Raw genomic sequence first — 20,943 nt, forward strand, 5'->3', positions numbered from 1 at the left:
TATGTATATTTCTGAGGTTTTTCAAAATTTGTATTTTCTATAATAAAGAATATAGACTTCTTACATCTTGTGTTCAGTATTGAATAATAATGGGTAAGTAACTAAATATTAAGTCAATATAATATTTTAGTATTATAGGCAACACACCGTGAAAAATATACTGTGTTTATGTTATATAAATTATATTATATGTTATATAAAACCACAGTATTTCTATTCCATATATTATATTGATTACACATACCTTATCTATCTATCTATATATATAAAACAAAGTCGGGTTAGTTACACCATTTATAACTCGAGAACGGCTGGACCGATTTTTATGATCTTTGATTTGTTAGATTTGTCTCCGCCCCGATTAGCAGAATAACCATTAAAATATCGGATAAATCACGGAAAAAATACATTATGAAGACAATTCATTTTCTCATACATTTTGACATTTTGAAAAATGACCTCGCGCATTCGAAAATAAAAGAAAATCACAAAAAATTTAAATCCATATACAACGATACATGACAGAAAGAATAAACAAGAAACAAATGAAAGGCGTTGTGTGCATTATCTATCCTTTGACAGTTGATTCAGTTTAGCCTCAGATAATCCCGAAAGACTTTGTTGTATACTCCGGTGAATTTTGGAGGAAGTTGTCCTGCCTGAATCTTTTTTACTTCTTCGACAGCGTCCAAAAATAAAGCCAAGGATAAAATTACATGATCTCATTGCTGGTATTGCTCATTATTTACCTACCAATTTCAAAATCCATCCTTCGAACTTCATTCGACAATCGATCTACGTGAATAGTCGAGCCGATTACCAGCTAGGTGCGCAAATAGCTATTTTGATCGTGATTTTCAAACGGTAAGTTGCCTTCGAAGATGTTCACTTTGTGAGGTTATCAAATTTGTGATTGTGTGTGCATCAATAACTGCTTCATTATGTAATTTTGAATTATGTGATTAATTTTCCAGTGTTTATTATTCGTCGATTGCTTAAAATCGAGACGGAGCGCCTCACTTTCATTCGGTTGAACCAAGCCAAACTGCGATCGGAGGAGTATATTCATTTACGCGATGCAATCAGCACCGTAGGAGATGCAGCTAATGTTGGTCGATTGACTATTCTATCGGCGATGTACATTGTCAGCCCACGTCATATGCATGAATATGCGCAAGATGCAATGAAATATGTTCGTCATTACGGTCGTCCAGATCTATTCATCACCTTTACATGAAATCCGAAATGAATAGAAATTGTTCAACTGCTACTCCCCGGACAAACATCAAGTGATCGGCACGTGTCTTCAAACAAAAAATCCTGTCGCTGATGAACTACATTGTTAAGCATCGCGTCTTTGGGAAACTCGATGCTGGATGTATTCGATTGAATGACAAAAACGAAGCTTGCCGCATGTACACATTCTTATTTGGTTAGTCGAAAGAATTCGACCAGACCAAAAAGATGACATCATATGTGCCGAGATTCCTGATCCCGAAACCGATCCAGACCTGCATTATGTTGTAATTACTTAAATGATTCATGGACAGTGTGGCGCCATCAATCCCCCCCAATCAGCGTGCATGGTCGACGGCAAGACAGTGTTCCAAGCGTTATCCATGAAGTTTAACGGCGGAGACTATCACTGCCAATGATGGTTATCCACTGTATCGGCGTCGATCACCCAATGATAACGGTAGAACTATCACAACGAAAATGAAGTGAAACGATATCGCGGTCGACAACACTTGGATTGTTCCGTATTCGCCACTTTTTTCCAAAACATTCAAGGCGCATTGCAACGTGGAGTTTTGCAATTCAGTGAAATCCATCAAATACATCTGCAAATATGTCAGAAAAGGCAGCGATATTGTAGTTTTTGGCGTTCAAACTCCCAATACCAACGATGAAATCACGCACTATAAGTTGGTCTATATGTGACCTGCAATGAAGCAATTTGGCGTATTCTCTCATTCCCCATTCATGAACGTCATCCCACTGCTGTACATTTGGCGGTACATCTGAAGAATGGTCAACAAGTTTATTTCAACGCATCGAATGTTGCTCAACGTGCTGAAATATCTCCAGCGCCAACATTGACCAGTTTCTTTTCGATTTGCCAAAGCGATCCGTTTGCACGAACGTTGTTCTACTCTAAGATGCCACATTATTACACTTGGAACGCTTCATCGAAGAAATTTCAACGTCGGAAGCAAGGCGATGCGGTTCCTGATCATCCGGATGTGCATTCTACTGATGCTCTTGGTCGCATTTACACAGTTCATCCAAATAATGGCGAATGATTCTACTTGCGGTTGTTGCTGGTAAATGTTCGTGGGCCGACATCATTTGAATCACTTCAAACTGTCAATGGTGTAGTGTGCCCAACATTTCATGTTGCATGTCAAAAGCTCAATTTGCTTAAAAATGATACTCATTGGGACATGACAATCGCTAAAGCATTTGTTTCTGCATCTCCAAGTCAGATACGCACATTATTTGCTATCATTATTTCGACATGCTTCCCATCGAATCCACCTGAACTGTAGAACAACTACAAGGATGACATGTCAGAAGACATTTTACATCGAATTCGTGTCATTTCAGGGAATCCTGATCTCGAGGTGAATAAGGAGATACATAACCAGGTTTTCCTTTTGATCGAAGACATGTGTTACCTCATGTGCGGCAGTTTGTTAGTCAAGTTAGGAATGCCAATGCCACATCGTGGAGTGAATTACGCTTTCCATCTAGAATTGGAACGTGAACGTGAAAATGATCAAGATCCATTGAACTAATTAGTTCGAACGAATGTACTAATGTTGAACCCCCAACAGAAGGTAGTGCACGATACGTCAATGAAGGCAATTGATGATGGAAATGGTGGCTTATTTTTCCTCGATGCGCCCAGTGCAACTGGGAAGACATTCCTCATGTCATTGATTTTGGCCACTGTTCGTGCGAGATCCGAAATTGCTGTAGCAGTTGCTTCTTCCGGGATAGCGGCCACGTTGCTAAAAGGATGCCGAACGGCTCATTCAGCGTTGAAATTGCCGTTAAACCTTCAAACGACTGAAAAACCGATATGCAATATTGCGAAACATTCAGCAATGGCCACAGTTTTGGTAGCAAGTAAAATAATCACCTGGGATGAATTTAGAATGGCGCACAAACGCGCATTGTGAGAGATGTTTTGGAGGCGCAATGATTCTACTATCTGGCGATTTCTGCCAAACACTACCAGTCATTCCAAGATCGACCGCTGCCGATGAAATAAATGCTTGCCTCAAACCATTGACTCTGTGGCGCTATGTGAAGAACCTTCAGCTGACGACAAACATGCGAGTTACATTGCTAAACGATCCGTCTGCCGAAGATTTCTCTAAGCAATTTCTGACTATCGGTAACGGCCGTGTTCCTGTCGACGAATCAAAAGGATTGATTTCGTTTCCGCTGAATTTTTGCAATTTCGTGTCAAGAATTGGTTGAGTGAACGAGCAATTCTTGCGGCAAAGAACAAAGATGTGGATCACTTAAACTTCACAATTCAAAATCAAATTGTTGGTCTACTGCATTCCTTCAAATCTATCGACTGTGTAAGTGCTCGGCCGTAGTAATTTGGCGGGCGTGGTGCGGCGGCGTCTTGCGAAACTCAAACATATAGCCATGTGTATTATGCCCGAAAAAAGACACTGTCTAAGAACATTTTACACACGGTTATACGTTTAAGTTTCGCAAGATGCCGGCACGCCACCCCCGCGCGACCACTACGTTCTTGCACTAACAAACGAAGACGAAGCAACCAACTAGCCAACTGAATTTTTAAACTTATTGGATCTTCCTGGCTTGCCACCGCACAATTTACAATTGAAGGTTGGCTCGGTAGTCATCATGCTTCGAAATCTGAACCAACCAAAACTATGTAATCCATTTCATTTTGGTTTGATTTTTGCACATTTATTGAACTTAATTCATTTTAACTTAATAAAAAAATGAATTTAATTCAGCTAATAAGTTAACACAAGATTATTGATTCTGAGGCGGTACGAAGTTCGCCGGGTCAGCTAGTATATTATATAAAACAAAGTCGGGTTAGTTACACCATTTATAACTCAAGAACGGCTGGACCGATTTTTATGATCTTTGATTTGTTGGATTTGTCTCCGCCCCGAATATCAGAATAATTATTAAAACATTGGGTAAATCACGGAAAAAATAAATTATGAAGAAAATTAATTTTCTCATACATTTTGTATGGAAAGGCTTTTGACTGACATCGATGAATTTGAACGTTGAAAACATCGCGCATTCGAAAATAAAAGAAAATCACAAACAAATTAAATCCGTATACAACGCCATCTCTGATATATGACAGAAATAATAAAGAAAAAACAAACAAACAAAAGAAAGAATGATTCAATGATAGTCTAAATGTCTAACTGTCAATGGTGTAGTGTGCCCAACATTTCGTGCTTCATGTCAACAGCTCAATTTGCTTGAAAACGATACTCATTGGGATATGACAATCGCTGAAGCAATTGCATCTCCAAGTCAGATACGCACATTATTTGATATCATTATTTCGACATGCTTCCCATCGAATCCATCTGAACTATGGAACAAGTGAAAGGATGACATGTCAGAAGACATTTTACATCGAATTTGTGTCAGTTCAGAGAATCCCGATCTCGAGGTGAATGAGGAGATACATAACCTGGCTTTGCTTTTGATCGAAGACATGTATTACCTCATGTGCGGCAGTTTTTTAGTCAAGTTAGGAATGCCAACGCCACATCGTGGAATGAACGACGCTTTCAATCGAGAATTGAAACGTGATCGTGAATATGATCGAGATGCATTGAACCAATCAGTTTGAACGAATGTACCACTGTTGAACCCTCAACAGAAGGAAGTGTACGATACGTTAATGAAGGCAATTGATGATGGAAATGGTGGCTTATTTTTCCTCGACGCGCCCGATGGAACTGGGAAGACATTCCTCATGTCATTGATTTTGGCTACTGTTCATGCGAGATCCGAAAATGCTTTAGCAGTTGCTTCTTCTGGGATAGCGGCCACGTTGTTAGAAGGATGCCGAACGCCTCATTCAACGTTGAAATTGCCGACTGAAAAACCGACATGCAACATTGCGAAATACTCAACAATGGCCAAAGTTTTGTTAGCAAGTAAAATCATCACCTGGGATGGATGCACAATGGCGCACAAACGCGCATTGAAAGCACTCAATCGAACTATGAAAGATCTGCGCAATGACTCAAGAAGTTTTAGAGGCGCAATGATTCTACTATCTGGCGATTTTCGCCAAACACTACCAGTCATTCCAAGATCGACCGCTGCTGATAAAATAAATGCTTGCCTCAAATCATCGACTCTGTGGTACTATGTGAAGACACTTCAGCTGACGACAAACATGCGAGTTGTATTGCTAAACGATCCATCTGCCGAAGATTTCTCCAAGCAATTGCTGACTATCGGTAACGGCCGTGTTCCTGTCGATGAATCGAGCGGATTGATTTCGTTTCCGCTGATTTTTTCCAATTTCGTCTCAACTAAGGACGAACTCATTAACAAATTGTTACCGAACATCATTGCTAATCACAAACATGACAATTGATTGAGTGAACGAGCATTCTTGCGGTAAAGAACAAAGATGTGGATCACTTAAACTTCACAATTCAAAATCAAATCGTTGATCCACTGCATTCCTTCAAATCTATCGACTGTGTAACAAATGAAGACGAAGCAACCAACTATCCAACTGAATTTTTAAACTCATTGGATCTGCCTGGCTTGCCACCGCACAATTTACGACTGAATGTTGGCTCGGTAGTTATCATTGAATTGAAATTGAATTACAATTTGTGAACTTACCAGACCCAGGATTCGAACATGGGACCCTCGACACTATAGACCGGCGCTTAATCCACGCGGTCATCGTGTGTGTACAGTTCAATATAATTAAAAAACTTTTCATTTTGATTTGATTTTTGCACATTAATTGAACTTATTCATTTTGAGTATTCATTTTAGCTTAATAAAAAACTGAATTTAATTCAGCTAATAAGTTAACACAAGATTATTGATTCTGAGGCGGTACGAAGTTTGCCGGGTCAGCTAGTTGATAATAAAAAGTATATACAAAAGACTTTGGTCTCAATTACAGTGCATTGCTTAAATTTACCTCACCCACCTGAACAAAGGTATGGTATCGACCACACTATAATAGTATGTCACCAAAATGTTATTATGCCAGTACAATCATTGTAGATATTAGGGTACGGATACCTAACCCATGGGTCAAATATCGAAATTAATTTTTAATCCGTGTCTCTATGTTTCAATTATAGTACAAACTTTTATGATATAATCGCAAGGCAATTAATTTGGTTCATATATCACAATCTATATTATATATTCAAAATATATTAATACTTTGGACGCTGAAATCGCACATGCGCGTAATGACCAGGCGGCCGATCGATGTAATTAACGTGCATTTAAAGGTGCTAATTAAAAAATCATTATATAGTCAGCAGCGAATGAGTTACTGACACACCATTCACAGTAATGTAATAAAGTATTTACTTAAATATTATAATTGTATGTATGTATTTTCAATATTTATGAATACAATTACATGTACCTATGTTCAAAAAGATTTTATTTGACAAATACAATCATCCGATTAATATCAACTTATTTTAATGTGTGTTTAGTCTATTAACAACTTAATTGTATGCTGAGGTCACATTGAATATTACAAAGGGGGTCGTGGTTAATAAAAGCTTGGGAACCCGCGAATTGGGGTTTGCGTAAAAAATACGAAAATGATGCAATCCATGATTTTTTCTGGCCAGTGTGCACGGGTTGCACCAGCATAATTATTTTTATGAGATGTACATTGCGGAATGCAGACGCCATGCGCCAAAAGTCTTTTTATTTTTTTAATTTAAAATTATTTTTGTGATCTATATAATAATATAATATTTTAGCCCTATACTCCACAGTGTATATTATTGATTATTAAGTGAAAATATAGTTAGGTACTATACATGTATATTAATAATACAATATTATGTTACAATGTTATGTTATGTAAATCAAAGCATGTAAAAGCAGTAAAAAAATATTGTTAGAATGGCATTTATGTAGATCTATATCCCGCTTGATATGTAATAAATCATTGAGTGCAGAATATTGCCACCCGGATTTACATAGCATCCTAACAAAACATAATACTGACAGTATCTTTTACATCTTGAAGTTAATTGCATTGCTATTCGTAATAGATTTCTGTTATATTTACCTTCTGAACATAATAAATAACCATTAGTTGTATTGTGTATGGTCAAAGTACATCATGAACTATACGGTGAGAACACAAAATCGATATCTGAATTCTAAACAAAAGTAGTTCATATTGTTAATAAATAATGTTGTACGTAATTTTTTTTTTTATAATGTTTGAGACTTTCACGGTTATTTGTTATCGTATTTATAGATTTCTGGGTTTTCAACGTGTGTACTTCCTCCTTCTTTTCTCGACGTTTCGAGCTCGTTACTGAGGCCATTCTCATGAGATATGTTGTTATGAAGTGTAGTGTAGGTGTATGAATGCGAATGCCACCTAAGAATGTCAAAAGGAATCCGATTAGCTGAGAGCAAACATTGGTGAAAATAAAATGCTGTATCAGTTGTGGCGACCAGAGATACCGGATCGAATATTGGATTTCACTGACAGTGCCGGAAGCCATGACGTTTTTCACCGTAGCCCAACATCCCTATTAATATTTTCTGGATTTTTATGTATTTTAATGGCCTCGTTTACCAATCTCAATACTATACGGTCATCGGTTGCCGATACAACATCTGACGGTAAACTGTGATATAGCTAACTGCATATCTACGTATAATTTTTCGGACATGGTGTCCATTATATGCCCATCTCTACATATATAGTCTCCTGAACTACGGTCACTTTTTTATTGAAAATAATTTACGTAATATTAAAAAAATAGATGATAAAACATTCTGGAAGATTTTATGATTTTTTTTTGCGTTGTGTTGCAGGATATATGAAATAAAGCTATTAGTGGTTCATTTACAAATATACAAATTGAGGTTTGCAGAACCGACTTCTTCCCGCACAGTTGGCAGTTATAATGTTTGTATTATCTATAGTCACTATCACCTTCAGTGTTCATATCACGCCTATTAGTGACGAGGGGTGGATGTAGGCTATTTGGATTCGACATAAACAGTACACACTAAGCTTAATTAGTGATACTTATTTATTTTCATTGAACTACGAATTCAATTTTCAGACGGTGCTGGTTAGTTTTTAAAATTAAATTAAACCCTACCTAAACCAAACCATTATAGTTTAGGTATACTACGGGCAATCCTACAAAAATAGTGCACACTTTCTCAGTCATACTTATATGTTTTCGTTGCATTAATAATACATAATATTACAGATGGAGTTGGCTCGGATGGAGTTGGATGGCGGACGTTCTCAGCGTGGGTCAAAATGGAGCTTTTATTCTATTTTCAAAGCATGATCCTGGACATTCCTTAAACGTTGTAGATAATCTATTTATATAATTTTGAAGCCTTATTATCCTTTATATTTACCGTTTAAAAAAAAGATTTTTTTTTTCGGTTAGGGACATGTTCAAACACGCGCGTTAACATGTTCTTACTCCCTACTACAGTTTTAGTTTGTCAATTTATGGCTACAGCCGTATGTTATAGTTTAACTACTAGGTAATGCCAAAAGAAATGGCGTATTTCAAAAAAACACTACCTTATTCTTAGGTAAATAATTATTATAAAGCAATCATTATTCGTAGAATGTTTAATACACTTGAATGGTCAAAGACATGGCTTATAATTAGTATCTTTAGAATTATCTTCAAATGTGTTAATCTTGCCGATTTTTTGAATAATATAATGCCTAATTTTCGTCAAATTTGGGATCACAGAGATTATCAATATAATTTTTTATCGTAAATATTTTACTATAATAATGTCGATATAAATTATACTGATAGTTTTATAAATGCGTTTAAAAATTAATAAATGTAAAAAATCTTAACACCACTGTACATTTATGTACTGAAATATGACTATATTCTAAAACATTAGAGTGAGAGGTTTAAAAGAATACTATTTTATGTAATACAAATACTTTATGCAGTCATCAAATGTTTAAAATAAATATAAAGGATAATAAGGCTTCACAATTATATAAATAGATTATTTACAACGTTTAAGTAATGTCCAGGATCATGGTTTGAAAATAGAATAAAAGCTCCATTTTGACCTACGCTGAGCATGTCCCTCCTTAAGCTCTTGCCTAAACCATGCTTTAATCAGTGTAATCAATAAAACATATTTTTCTATTTATAAAACATTTCAAATTATATATGGTTTTATGGCATAATTTTAAATATTTTATAGACAAACGAATATTTTTTGACTATTATCCACTATGGCTTGGATTACGAAGGGTTTAATTGAATTTAAAAAACAAACAAATACTATCTACATTATTGTAGTCTTAGTTCAATTAAAACAAATCCGTTTGACTGGCAAAGTTTAATGTGCACTAATTATGTCAGATGTTAACAGTCTACCTCCACCCTTCACCCCTACGCCTATTATATAACCTTATTATATTAAATCTACAAAAAAAATTAGCGACTATGATGTAGAGAATATTAATATAATTAAGATTATTATTATCTGATTAAAAAAAAATATTGTATCAGCGGCATACTTCATATAAGGCTAAATATTGAAAATACTGTTGCGGTTAGATAGTGAAAATTATTTAAATATATTCCGTAAAGAGTTTTTAATAACATCACACATTAATGTTTAATGAATTTCGTTTAATGAAGTATGTTTAAAAATAGTATTTATCGAGAATTTTCTTGGTTACAAAATGTATCATATTTATTAATAAAAATGTGACAATATGGAAATGTTATTTTCCTGTTAAAAAACATTAATTTCTAGAATTTTTCAACTACAAAATAACATATAATTTTTACTTTTCCGGCAACATTTCTTAAAAAATATATTTTACCTTGATAGTTTGACCACCAAACTAAGACGTAAAATAAGAGTCATAACCAGCATGTAATATAATTTTATTACCATTTTTTTGTCATCGAAAAATATGGCGATCACTTCTATGAGCAAGAGTAAAATATCAAAATAGAAATGATGGAAAAAATCTCTGATTACTAATTTTATCAACAAAATATAATATATACTTAATAGGTATATATTCATATACTAATTTAATATTATCCTTTACCTACACATTTAATCAAGTTTATAAGTAGAATACAATTTATAATTTTATTATAAATATTTTAATAGATTTATTTAGTAAAATATTTAAAAAAAAAATGGTACCGGACGGATTCCAGCCAATGTGTTTTATTAATTATTTACCAACCTGCACCCCATTTAATAACGACAAAATTAACTGACTGCCATGAAATTAAAGCGCTTCTCAAATTTCTTTAATATTTGCAATTTGATTTTTGTGGTTTGTGTCTAAAGTATCACTAATAATTATTTCAGAATTATGTATGTTCAATAAAGAATGTTAGATTCTCAAATTTTGTGAATAATAAAAACATTATAGGTACGAATGTTATCATGTACTTAACTGTTGTAATATCATCACCATCATCATAATTTCTCTACAACCCAGGGTGGGCCCTAGTCTCCTCAGATAACTTCCTACATCTCCTCCTATCATGGGCCAGTGTCCTGAAGATGTCTGCGCCGACCCATCTAGCATCTGGACCTACCAGTTGACCTCCGACCGTCCGGTCCGGTATCCAGGAATCCCCTCAGCGGTTGAGCACTGTCTAAGATGGGCCACTTAAAATAGATCCTTATTAGAAAACATACTACAAGTTATGATGAATATGACATTCTTCTACTTTCAGTATAGGCCCATATATCCTACATAGCACATTCCTCTTGAATATATCGAGTGCACTCTAATCGGTATTGGCGAGAGTGTAAACCAGTAGAACTCGTTGTTTATTGTATATTAATGAAAAAACTAAAAAAATAACAACAAAATCCGTCATTATAATTATTATGTTCCAGCTATTAACTCACCACCAGAACGTTCTACTAGTAACATTGTGTTATGTTTAAGACGTCTTGACGATGTGTTTATAACCTGAAATAGTATAGTTACCAATATATTGGCAGTAAATGCATAAATTATAATGGCAATGTTAATGGAAAAACTTAAATAAATTAATACATTTTCTTGTGTGAATCTATTTATAAATAAATAAATCTAAACAACTAACGCTAAATATCTAATTAATTTCTGTTCAATTAGGTATTAAATAAATATACGTATCTATACTCAAACACAGTCAAAGAACAGTTAAGTTCAATATCATAGAACAATGTACGCTGAGGAACGTGGAACAATGACATATTTGTATTTAATTGATGTCTCACATTCAATGTTACTTAGCTATAAAATTGTAATTTCATTTAAATTACTTTATATACAGATATGACTTAAAATAGAAAAATGAGTAATCATCTTTACAAACTAGAATGCCTTACATTCCTTATACAGTCTAACGATTCTAATCACGTATTCAAAGAACGGTTGCACTTAGTATAAGTTACTAGCATATTCCCAATAGTGTTAAAAAAATACAGTAAATTGAAATGAAATTATGCGTTCATCTTAATAACAAATTAAAACGACGTGTTAAACCTGCATATCTTCTTGACCTCAATCAACGCGTATCAAATTCTTCTTGACGACTGGTAATGGTATTTTAATTAGCCGTTATTTAATTTTATTCGGCAAAACATCTCGAAGATTACTTTACCATACAATATACAATGCAGGTACCAATTTGAATGATGATTTATACATCGCATTTGTAAGTTGTTTCTTGGATGCAATACTGTGTAATATTGTCGTTTCCATCACAAAACTGTAATAGTTTCGCCTTCCAAAAGTTATATTTTTATTATCGTAAACTAATCAGCAACTAACATATCTATATCCATTGCATAGTTTAAAAAATCTAAACATTCTATCGAAACATTATATATATTTCAAATGCCACGAAAATGATGCTTGTGAAAATATTAGTGTTCTCCATATTTTTGTGTGTTGTGAGTCATGGACCCTGAGGGCAAGAGAGTAAAAGGTAATCTATACCTTCGAAATAAGGTGTTGGCGCTAAATTCTTCGTATTTTTTGGAAAGAGCACAGGTGAACCAGTCAATCATCCAGAGATTACATATAATGGAACGGCTATCGACAATATGTTTAAGACGAATTCTGATGCTTCAGCGCAGACCGGTAACCTATAGATACTGGTAGTTTTGGGTGGTATCCAGGTAAGGCGAGAAAAAAAAGAGTCTCAGGGTGCTGGAGCGACCGAGTGAAGGAGCTTACTGGGGCCAGCCTTCATTTTTCCCTAAGAAAAACAGAGGATCAAAAGGGATGGAAAGTCTCGATCGCTCAGAAAGTGATGGAATTTTAAGGTAGTCACGGTCCTCATCCATTAAGGAACGGCCAAGAAGAAGATATTAAGTGGGCAGGTAACTAATGAAATTGATTATTTACATTAAATCTATTATCCAGATGCATTCTAAATAAAATAATACAAATTATACTGTACGTTTTATACTTGCGTGAGATGAGTTTAAGTGGAGATGTTTCATACTTTTATGTAGTTATATTATAGTATAAATAAAAATGTTTACTCTTCTATTTTTTGTATAAATGTTTTTAATATTTCTTTGTTTTTTTTCAATGGCATTTCATTTTGCAATGCTGTTCCTAATTAATATTTTTCCCGAATACCTTCTCTTGAAACACTACCATTACAATATTATGATTTCTTAACACTGATAGATGCTATATTTTGCATGCTGCATAATGAAAAATAAGCATACCTATATTTAATGTTTGTAATATATTCAATAACCAATGAAATTCGAGGGAGATAATAAAAAGAAATAAAACTGATAGCATTAACCAGACGCCCAATTAAAAAATAAATAAAAAATAATGGTCCACTAACTGGATAACTGGTCCACACGTTGAATTTTATTTTGTCTAATGGACACTAAAAGACCCAACAATTGTCAAAATATATCTCTGCTTGACGACGTACTAAGATTTATTGCAAAAATAACAGATAGGTCGGGAATAATTTTACCACGGGGAGGCCTGAATATATGATTGGAAGTAAAATAAACTTTGACTTTTAACTTTTTTGTATATAGTAAATATCTACTGACACTTGAAAAAGAATTTAAACCTAATGACCGAATAATTAAATTTAAAAACGAAGTCATAAATAAAAAAATAAAAAATAATGTGTAATAACAATAACAGTAATTATGATGGAACACCTTAATTACAACAAGTACATAGGTATAAATAAAAATAATCGAATGGAGGAATGCGAAATGAATACATTAAAAAACTACTTACCTATATGACTACTAAATAACGATAAACTATTTTTAGTCTTTCCATGAACCCAATATTGCTGTACACTAGCCATATTTTCCACATAAACGGAAATGCTAAAGTAATTTGAATATAAAAAATTTTATGTAATTTTTATTTATATTAAATAATAACATTGGATTATTTAAAATATTAAAAAGCAATGAACAAAATATTATTGTCTTCGTAATATTACGGTATTTAAATAATTCTTAGAAATTGAATAATTTTACAAGAAAAATATTTTAAATCAATTTATTTTGAATTTTAATATCTTAATGCAAAAAATATTCTATAGCAATTTTATTCATTGCATCGATATGAAATTTTCAAGAAACGTGTTTATTTCTTGAATATAGGTAATTAAGTTTTTCCCATTCATTTCTAGGTAGTATTGTGTAGATATTTTTTGTTAGTAATAATTTTATAATTATTAATTTATTCACATCAAGCTTCAATCTGTACAAATTTCACATTGCTCCTCCTTTTTCTCACATGTGAAATAGAGGTAACTCCACTAGGCAGGCCATGCCTCTAACTCAAGGAGAAAAGACCTATACATATCCTAAAAGATCCTTTTCAATTTATCAGAAGAAGAAAGAGCGATCAGGATACATATACTGCGGTGGTTTGACTCTGTGGAAAGATAGACACTTATGCTAAAACGATGGAAGAAGCTTGTATGATTAGAGATTATTCCCGGAAGAAGCCAATAACCAGTGTAGTGTCAATGATGAATGAATTAATTGGTAAGTTTATACTTAATGAAAATACATTTTAATTGAATAAGTACATTATACCTAAGGCAAATAATCCTCATTTTTGTTATTTTTTGTGTAGACCTAGTATGTGGATTTAGTACTTAATTATTTCGTTTTATTAACACGAAACACAAAAAATATAGTTAAAATAGGAGGTTAGGGGTAAATATCAAAATTTTGGATTTATGTACTAATTATATATCTATACAATGCGTATTAAATTATCGATTCCAAGAATTAGGATTTAATGTTCTGAGCCTACTATTTTACCGTATTTACCGTTGTGCTAAACGGACTATAAATCCATGGATATCGCAATCGCATATACTTCTTAATAAATTGACAGCATTTTGTGTGAAATAACATCTGAGCTTATAGATTGTATCTTATAATAAATCTGATAATATCATAATACAAGGAATATGTATACAAATAGTTCAAGGATTTTTTGGCCTAGAAAATTACACTAATTACAGAAAACAACCTTAACTGAAACAATACCTTACATTCATATACATATATACGTACAAACGTATAAATGGTATACTTGTGACAGTAATCATTAGTTTCACATTGTTAGTAATTGACTCCTTCCAGATAAATTTCTTGCTTCACGCACTTAATTCAATCGATCAAAGGCTTACGAGCGTTGCAAGCGTTATGGCCCATACACCTTCATTTGCAGGTGTCAGAATGGGCAATTTAAATTTTCCCTCGTACTTTCGACGCTCGCAACGGCCTTTCAAAGATGCTCTGGACGTTTAACGACCACCAGATCGGTCGAAGGTTGGTCGAAAGGCGACCTTCGCTCACTTTTGCCGCGTCCCAAATTAACTCGAAACAAAAAAGAGGCAGACGCCGCGACAAGGCATCTTTGGAATCTGCTTACTTACTAGATGATAATTTGACCCATGCTCGCGAAATACCTTGAAAAGGTTTTCCGCTTAATTATTGATTGTTATTTTATTTAAATTTAAAACATATTAACCGGAACTATATTTTTATTAATGAATTAAAATATTATTCATTGGGTAATTACAAAACCACAAACATATTTATTGTTCTTTCTTACAAATTATGTATGTACCAAAGTGAGATACAATTAGTGACCTCTGACGTGATCTATGATTATTAATATTGTTTTTTTTTATTGCATATTAAATAAATATGTATAAAAGTAAGATACAGTAAATATTTTCTTAATTCAACGATAAACCTACTTTGAAGTCTTTTATCTGAAAATTATTACGTATTTTATGTATATTTTTATTATTAAAATAATGTAATACTAAAATGAAAGTCTTCAATGAATGCACATTTATAAAAGTATATTTAGATTTGTAAATTGATCTTTCAGTTTTTTTTTTGTTTTTTTTTTTAAATTTTAATTATAAATAAAATGCATTAAGCTCCATGCATTGTATTCTATCGCTAGGTGTCTCTAGTAGCATTATAGTGCCTTTAAGAAGTTATGACTATTTTTTAATAAAAGAAATTATATTATTTTTACCGGTAATATACTCTCTCTAATATATACCTTTTGACAAGCAGTTAGACTTTTTTGGGAGTTAACATTTAAAATAACTGCATTATCAAGTAGTATACGTAAAAGTCACTATTTCTTTTGTTAATATTATCAGCCAGAGTCAATTCGATACTGATTGAAGGTTTTACCTAATTCCTTCTACTCATCTCAGCCCCTAGTTTTTTTCTGTCGAACTTGATCAATCTGTTGATTTAGCGGGTTTTAAAGTGGCCCACTGACCATTTAGTGCCCCATTTGTATCTTTCTATGACTGCCTTCATCCAGCGGTTATTCTCTCACTGACTTGCTGAGCGAGATATTTAGCCCATTGCCAATTCATCATTTTGGAAACATCTATTAGGTATATCGTGTACCCTTGCCTGCCCCCTTATCCACCGGTTTCACGTTTCAATTTAACTCAAGCATACATTAGCACATGTAACACACATTGGTATAACACGCTATAATTTATGCACCATATAATATATATACATATTTTTCTAGAAACTTCAAATTATGTAATTTGAATGGAATGGAATTTTAATGGAATTCAATGTAAATGGAATGGATAAGACGTTTACAGGTCGAAAACGAGACAATCGCTGGACAAATTTAGTCATAAGTGACTCTCAATTGAGTCGTATAGTATCAAAAGTAGAACTGTCGCAAATATATTGAAATTTAACTAAGTATGTATGCCAAATTATTCTTCTGACCATAATGTACGACTAGCAATATAATATTCGAATCAAAATCATATCTGTGTGGTATAAAATTGTGATGGAAAATAGGGCTTGGTATCAGAATTAGAATTGTTTAATACTTTGGAAACAAAAGTAGAACTGTTGAATTTGAATTGAATTTCTAATTTCTAAATGTAGAAACATATTTCATGCTATTATAACACTAAAAAACCCAACAAAACGTTTTTGTCATTTTCTCGAAATGATGAATAACGCACAGATCTACTTTTGATACTATACGACTCAATTGGTAGAAATCGTCTGAAAGTTAGACCCAAAGACTGCTGGATGAAAAAAGTATTTAAGCTCTGATAATTTTTTTGGCCACGCAACGTAGGGGATCGAAAGAAATATAATAATCAGCATGGATAAGCTTTCATCCAGTAGCACATACATCCAGGATGATGACGATATTAGTACATAATATATTCGATAGATACCTACTATAATTAGTTATCAACGTATAAGTAATTTATACTAAGGTACATAGATACTCTATTGCAGTTATTATTACAATATTTTACTTTCAAAATATAAATAACTATTACCTAACTAAACATTCTTCAATGACGCATTATTATAAAAACCATCAAACAAAAATTGGTAAGTACGTGCCAATATTCATAAATAGCATACTAATATTAACAAAAATGATGAAAATTGTATGTCTTTAGCGATTCTGTATATAAAAAAGTGTAACAAAAAATGATAATTTTCGTAAATCGTATGTTGATTTAATTTAAAAACAACTTTTATTTTATTGTTGGCATTTTTTACTTACTTTTGTAAAATTACCCGGATATTTTTGTTAGTAAATAGTTACTCTAACAAGCCAACAAGATAAAGGTCGATTTGTATATATATTATGTAAGGAAGATATATCTCAGACCGTTCCGCTAATTCAAGAGTGCATGTTATTGTACTCATATTAATTGAATACATCGTATAAAGTTAATGCCAAGGTCACTTTTAATTCCAAAAAATGACCCACATTAACCTTTTTACGCTATTTCGTGAGAAACGTAATCTGAAACATGAATTAGAAGGCTTCTGGTAAATTATTCACTCAGAACGTGGATATAAATAAAGCATAGATCACTTCACAAATGTAAAAGGAAAATATATTGATGACATAAGTATATATTTAAAGCATTAGAGTACTACTACTTGAATTCCATGATAATTATTATAGTCAGTTTTTTTAAGTATTTTGCACTGGGCATAACATATTATACTGTATTATTATATTGAAGATGTGTTATAAATTGTAGTGAGGAAACAAACGCACGATAAATTTAACGCCTTTGAGACCAATATAAAATAATGAATTATGCCGATCATCTAATATTCTTTTGTAGTATCTGTGTGAGAGATGAAGATAAACTCTTCCAATTATGTATTAGCTCAGGATCCTTTAAACCAGTGTTCTTCAACCTTTTAACACCCGCGGCCCTGTGAACATAGGATAAATATTTCACGGACCGGTATTTTTCAGAAATAATAACTTTTATAGATAGAAAATTACAACTTTTGGTTAGTGCCACATCTGCTGCTGCTTTTTTGTAAGAAAATTTGATATACGTGGTTGCAGCATTGTTTCTCAGAGATGAAGCGCTTTATTAACATCCATTCGATTTCTCTGTTTGGTTGTTATTACTGATATATATGAAAAATTCTTTTCACATAAATAGGAAGTCGAAAAAATTATCAATAATCTGTTCATTATAATTCAGAGATGGATAATCTTTGTTAGGGATTTCCAAAATTGAGACTATTATTGCCTTTTATGTCTGGAAACCAGAGTGATATCAGAAGATAACTCGATCAGCTTTTATTTCTCACGAGGATCAAGTGCGCATGATTTAATATCTTCCAAAAAGGGATTATTAATCCAGAGGTTACAGGTCCGCCTCTACGTAGATCTTAATTTTCAGAGAATGTTTTATTAAAGTTTTCAGCTAACGCTTTTAAATGTTGGCTTATGATGTTGAATATGATTTTCTGGTTGATATCAGCAGCATTCAAAAATCTCTCAGCATTCATCCAATGTGAACTCCCCGAATCGTGTAGCGATATAGTCGGTTGATAGCATGGTGAAAGCTTTCGCGGACCGGCGTCGGTCCGCGGACTACCGGTTGAAAAACACTGCTTTAAAGCGTAAATCCGCCCCTATTTATCACCTGGATGATTTGGCTATCGGACAGCCTAAATATGAACCGATATGAGTAAAATAAATTATTATAGTGAGTTTAATTACTGACAAAACGGGACTGAGGAAGTAACTTATAAAACAAAATTCGAACTGTGTTTTCATCACTATTAACATTACGATAAAAAATACTCATTTCAAATAAAATCACGGGTAGGTATTTTTAATGTTAGGTAGATATCTTCTTTTAGTAAATTTTTCCTTGTTTTCTGCTGTTTTGAACAGGTATGAAGATAGTGATGCCAGTATCTGATTATTCTTCTTGTTTCTGCCAGAGCCTTGGTTATCGAAAAAACCCTTCAATAATAAGATAAAGAATTGGTTATCTACTTCTCGGAACGTCATATTATCTGGCCAAAGTATGTTAACTCCTTATTTCTGCATTACTTTTTTGGATTTTTTCTCAGTTTTTCTCATGCAAATTTGCATTCCAATAAACTAAAGGTAGAACCCGTTTAAGCCTGATATCGGGTCAGACTGGACATCTATTTTATTCCAACAGGTGTGTCAAGTTACACTCGATATTGCATTTTTTTAAAATTATTATGTCACTAACTCGTGCTGAGCCCAGTGTTTCGGCGATACAATTTGTGTAAACAATGAGATAAATTGGTAAAATATAAATAATAATTGGGATACATTAAAATAATAATGGAACCCGAAAATAAATTAAAGACCATGTAAGATAAATTAAAATAAACACTTTAAAGACTGGAAAGGGTTAAATCACTTTCATAATAATATATTATATTGTATAGTAAATAATCAAATTTGTATGAGTAGATTTGGATATTTATGAACAAGGCAGTTTTACATGCTGCTTTAATGAATTCAGCGAAATTAAATCAATATTAAAATAACAATCCAGTTTTCAGTTACTTGTTTAACGTATGGGCAGTAACTCCGATGATCGAAACACAATATTTCACGGGATTGACATAGAATTAAATAGATACAAGAATGCATTGAGTAAATAGTTTTATGACTATAATTTATCGATTCATGCAGTTTTTCGCAATACGGTCAGTTGGTCGAAGACGATATTGACTGTATGCACTTATAGTGATAACGGATAACTTATTGGTCCATTGCAACTAGTTGCATCACCAAAAAGAAGATGAATCCCACAGAAGGTTGGTTCGGTGGTATCTAGGTATACAATAAAACAGGTTTTACTACACGGTAACACAAAAGAAATGGAATGATTATCATTTATATAATATTGACATGTTTTTTCTTCTTATATGAAAAATTATGTATAACTTTGAGTATGTTTTATTAAGATTTTTGCATAGTTGAGACCCAGCTATCCTTTTATCTTTTGGCAGAATTATCCATTCATCACAATGATCCAAATTTTGCCCATTCCTCAAGTAGTGCCTTTCAACATTTTCTTTTCTTCGTCTTCCCCACTTATTCATAATCTTTAACATTCATTATTTTTTACGATCTGTTAATTTCTTTAATGATCTCTGAGGTTTTTTCCTGTGATACATTTGAGTTTTCTTATTTCTAGAATTTGCTCTAGTTGTCAGAATATTTAAAAAGGGGCCTCCAAATAGTTAAAACCAATCATACATATATTAAATTATACCAATATCCTGAAACTAACATCAAAAGAGCCTATAACATAACCAATCATACAAAACAGATACCTACATACTTATTCCTACACAAAAATATACCACCAATATTATTATATGTCATCACTGTTACCTAGGACTACTACAAAGTTACTACAATGCTAGAACCTTTTTAATTTGTTATCGTAGTGGTCCTCAAAATCAGGGAATGCCTCTGGCCTCCAAACATCCGCCTTTATACACACCAGTGTTGCCATCTTTTTCTATCCTGATTATAGTAGATACAAAGGCGTAAAAATTATAGTATTTTTAAAAAATATATAGTAAAGAAACATTTTTCTTCTTGAATCCTTTAAAATTATAGTATTTTGGAATATTTCGCGGAGTTAACATTATAGTATTGTACTATAATTTTGGTTATATAATATGGTATAACGGTTGGAATCACTGATCCACATTTACTTTAAAATGCAATAATAATAATATTGTTAAAATAAATTAACAACATCAGCCAGTTATTTCATAGGTTTAGAGTTTTGTACAGTAACACTGGATTGGTATTCT

The sequence above is a fragment of the Rhyacophila brunnea genome, unplaced genomic scaffold, assembly GCF_057557595.1.
Source record: "Rhyacophila brunnea isolate RB1 unplaced genomic scaffold, BYU_Rbru_1.0 scaffold_3, whole genome shotgun sequence".
NCBI lineage: Eukaryota > Metazoa > Arthropoda > Insecta > Trichoptera > Rhyacophilidae > Rhyacophila > Rhyacophila brunnea.